This window comes from Lynx canadensis, chromosome A3, assembly GCF_007474595.2.
Source record: "Lynx canadensis isolate LIC74 chromosome A3, mLynCan4.pri.v2, whole genome shotgun sequence".
NCBI classification, from domain to species: domain Eukaryota; kingdom Metazoa; phylum Chordata; class Mammalia; order Carnivora; family Felidae; genus Lynx; species Lynx canadensis.
The window spans coordinates 5154175-5158583 of record NC_044305.1 but is presented as its reverse complement, the minus strand read 5'-3'; positions in this window follow the sequence as shown (position 1 = coordinate 5158583).

Sequence of the window (4409 nt, the reverse complement as noted above, 5' to 3'; positions counted from 1 at the left end):
CTGTTTCCAAGGAGGGTCACACTCTGAGGAGCTGGGAGAATTCGGGGTCAGGACCTAAACGTACCTTCTGGGGGGGCCCGATGCGACCCGTAACAAAGCGGGGACAGAGATGCTCAGAGGGGAAGACTGCACGAGATCAGCGGGGCGCCCAAAGCCCGGTGCGTGCGCACAGTAGGTGTTTCATCCCGCACAAGCCACCGTGGTTTTGAACCTCACTGGGCTTGAAGGAGTGGGGTATAGTCGATCGCACGTGGGCCCTGGGCAGCTTCCTCAACCTCTCTGAGCCCCTTTTCTCTTTGGCGACTCTAATGCGTAAGACAGTGGGGACAGCTGCATCTGTATTAGGTTATCTGTATTAGGTTCACGCATGCCGTGGGCACCGGATTCCCAAACCACCTGCAACCTGAGTTTCCACACCTAGTAGGGAGGGGTGGTCACTCAGGACCCACGCCCAGGATTGCAGCCAGAAGCTGGAAGAGACGGGCGACGACGAGTTATGAAAGGCAGGACGCTGATGCCGGGGCTGAGCTGAGCTTCCCAGTGAGGGGCTCCGGGATCCGTGTCTCTCCCGGCGTCATCTGGACAGCCCAGAACCGGAAGCGGCCCCCGGAAACCTCCACCATCAGTATAAAGGAGTTCTCCCGGCAGGCCGGCTGGACGGCGAGAGCCTCAGAGCCGCCCTCGGCCCTGAGGACTGCGGGCTCTTTCCAGCGAGACTCGGGCAGCACCTGGGGGTGTCGGAGGCCCCAGTTAACCACCCGTGAGCGGGTGGGAGGCCTGAGGAGGCTCTGGGATGGCGTCCCTGAACCGCAGCCTGACGACGGGCCTGTGGACAAGGTGTCAGCCAAGGGCCCGCTTCTAGCAATCCCTTCTCCTCCCTGATGGCTCTGTCCATGTGGGTTGGACTCAGTTTTGCTTAATGACCAGGTGGGTTCAGATGAGCAATTTTTAAAGTTTTTTCATGTTTATTTATTTATTAAAAATATTTTTTTTAACGTTTATTCATTTTTGAGAGACAGAGAGAGACAGAGCATGAGCAGGGGAGGGGTGGAGAGAGAGGGAGACACAGAATCCGAAGCAGGCTCCGGGCTCCGAGCTGTCAGCACAGAGCCCGACGTGGGCTCGAACTCACAAACTGCGAGATCCTGACCTGAGCCGAAGTCGGACGCTCAACCGACTGAGCCACCCAGGCACCCTAATTTTTAAGGTTTTTTAATGTTTATTTATTTTTGAGAGAGAGACAGAGAGAGAGAGAGAGAGAGAGAGAGCACGAGCTGGGGAGGGGCAGAGAGAGAGGGAGGGAGACCCAGAATCCGAAGAAGGCTCCAGGCTCCGAGCTGTCAGCACAGAGTCCAACACGGGGCTCGAACTCACAAACTGTGAGATCATGACCTGAGCCGAAGTCGGACACTCAACTGACTGAGCCCCCCAGGTGCCCCACAGATGAGCAATTTTTGGTCCAAACGATGTCAGCCATTTACTCTATTCTCAGTCCTCAGCCATCTGTGTAGTTCAGCAAATGCTTTTCTTCCTTCCTTCCTTCCTTCCTTCCTTCCTTCCTTCCTTCCTTCTTTTTTAAGTGTTTATTTGTTTTTGAGACAGATAAGCCGGGGAGGGGCAGAGAGAGGGAGACACAGAATCCGAAGCAGGCTCCGGGCTCCGAGCTCCGAGCTGTCAGCACAGAGCTTGATTCGGGGCTCAAATTCACAAACTGAAGCCCGGTTGTGGCGGGCTGGCCTGGGGGACACACAGCCCCCCGGTTGTGGTGGGGTGGTGAGGGATTGGGGTGGGGAGCATCTTCCCATGCCTGCCCGGCATTCTTCTGGACGGCGCGTGAGGCGAGGCAGGAGGGGAGCCTGAGTATGAGGTTGGGCAGAGTCACCCGGGTCTCAGTTTCCCGATCCGCAAAACCAGCTAATGGGCATCTCCCTGTTTCCAGGCGCTGTTCGAGGGCCGATGCGTTACACGTGCCGAGTATCCACCGACCACGATTATTTCCGTGCTGTTGTATTAGCTTCCTACGGCCTACGGCTGCCCTAACAGAGCACCTCCGGCTGAGCGGCTTAACCATGAACGTGACCCCCGCAGAGTTCTGAAGCTGTGCGTCCCCAACCCACGTATCGGCGGGGCCCGTTTCTCTCTGGGGCGAGAACCGGTTCTCACCGCTTCCCCAGCGTCTGCTGTTCTGGTGCTCCTCGCGATTTCTGGGCTCGGAAGGCACATCGCGCCGGTCCCTGCCGCTGTCATCGAAAGTCTTCCTCCCGCTGGGGGTTTCCCCTCCGTCTGACGTGCATTCCCACGTGGTGGTGCCTGGAGGTGGGGACCTTCAGGCAGTGGTTCAGTTCCGAGGAGGGTCCCCGGGGTGGGGTCCCCGCGATGGGAGGCGCATCCTTATGAGAAGAGACACCAGAGAGACAGAGAGAGAGAGAGAGAGCGAGCTTGAGGGCTCCACCTCTCTGTCTCTGTGTCTCTCTCTCTGGCTTCTGAGGCCACAGGGAGAAGACTAGAGGTCTATAAGCCAGGAAGAGGACTCACCAGAACCCGCCCAGAACTGTGACAAATGAATGAAAGTCTGTGGTTCCAGCCCCTCCCCCCGCCCCCCACCGTCGCCTGTCGTCTTTTGTTACCGCCGCTGAGCTGCCCAGCTCAACAGTCTCTGTGTCTCTGCCTCTCGCGGGCCCTGCTCCACGTGGCCCCATCTTCCCTGGACACATCTGAAATGTTCTAGTTCCCAACAGAGCTGCGCCCTGAGGTTCTGGGGGTGGGAATCTGGGAGGACACTTTTCGACCCAGTCCAGCGGCCGTCTTGTTTGTTGCTCTGTCCGGCCCTATAATGACCTGCTGAGGTCAGAATTATCACGCCCATTTCTCAGATGAGGACGCGGAGGCTCAGGGGCCTGAGGGTCCAAGCAGCTGCCCAGTGACAAACGCGGGACTTACAGCCAGACTCTCAGCAGCCGGGACCTGGTGGAGAAGGCAGGATTTGGCCTTCAGGGTCCTGAACCTCACCACCCCTCTCCAGCTCTGCAACCAGCATCATGGGCCATAAACGGGAACCCCAAAGAAGAAAAGGAAAACTGCAATTGGCTCCGTAGGTTGGCCACCAAAGGTTCTCTCCTGGGAGCAGAGTTGGAAATTTTAAAATTTTAAAATTTCAAGCAGGCAATGCTTCAGACGCAGACTTCTGTCCAACGCTCCAGCCAGTACAGGGCCGTCCCCACGCACCCCCCCAGATGAGGGGGTGTCATTTACTTTGCGTTGGCGAACCGACATCACAGAGGCTCTGGCCGTCGGCAGGAGGCCTTGGACCCCAGAGATGCCGGCTGCTGTGCTGTCTTTTCCCGGACGATCGAGCTGCTTACAAATCAATAAACACAAGGTTGATCCGGACGAGGGCTTCCTCCTGGAGGCTCACACCGCTGTCAGAATGACAGTGAACGAGCAAGCGGGATCATTAAACCTGTAATTAGCTCTCGGAAACACTGGGCCGGGTGGGCAGAGGGAGGGAGGGACGGGGTCCTGTGGCGAGCATTCCCCTCCCTCTCTATGTGGCACCTGGGAAGGTGCACGGAGTGGGCCACTGCTGGTCACTCTGGCGGGGCGCTGGGGCCCCCCCTGCCCTCCGCCGAGCCGTGTGTCCTTCAGCCAGGTCCTCCCCCTCTCCGTGCCTCAGATTCCTCATTTATAAAACGGGCCCAGGACCGGGGGGCTCTCTGAGTTGGCAGAATTTGCCTCCTCGGCCCCGATCGGTCCCGCAGGACCCAGCCTGGAGAGCAGCAGGGGTGAGCGCAGGCTTTGGGGCTCTCTCATTCTCCCTGTCGGGGCCACCGAAGCAGTGAGCGCCGTGTGGGCGGCACAGGCTGGCGTCTCGCCTGCACGTGGGGAAACTGAGGCTGCGGGCCGGGCAGGGCCCGGACTCCAGCCTTTCCGCCTGCCAGGCTTTCTCCACTCACCGAACGTTTATTTCCTCAGCACCAACCGAGCCGGGGCCAGTGGCTGCCGGACCTGCTGCTGTGCCCTAAAAGCAGACCGACCGGAGCCTGGAGGCCGGGCCAGCAGGCGGGACCCTCCCTGAGGCTCTGAGGCCGCGTCGTGTGCTGGGTGCCCGTGCGCATGCTCCGTTTCCTTGTTCGCTGGAGGGAATGGGGGGCCAGAGAGGGGAGGGGCGGCCAGTGGCACAGAGGCGACAGCTGCTCCCAGGGCCCTCGTTCTGGAACCGCTGACCCCTCCCCCGACCCCGGGGCAGGTGGCCTCCGGGGCAAACACCCTCTGCACCCCGTCCGGGCAGCTGCGTACGTAGGACCGGGAATGTGGGGATCACGCGCCTTGAGGTCCAGGGTTGAGTTACCGTTTCGTTTTGCATCACTTGTTGCCCAGCCCAGGGGCGGACTTTCTTCCAATGTGGCCGT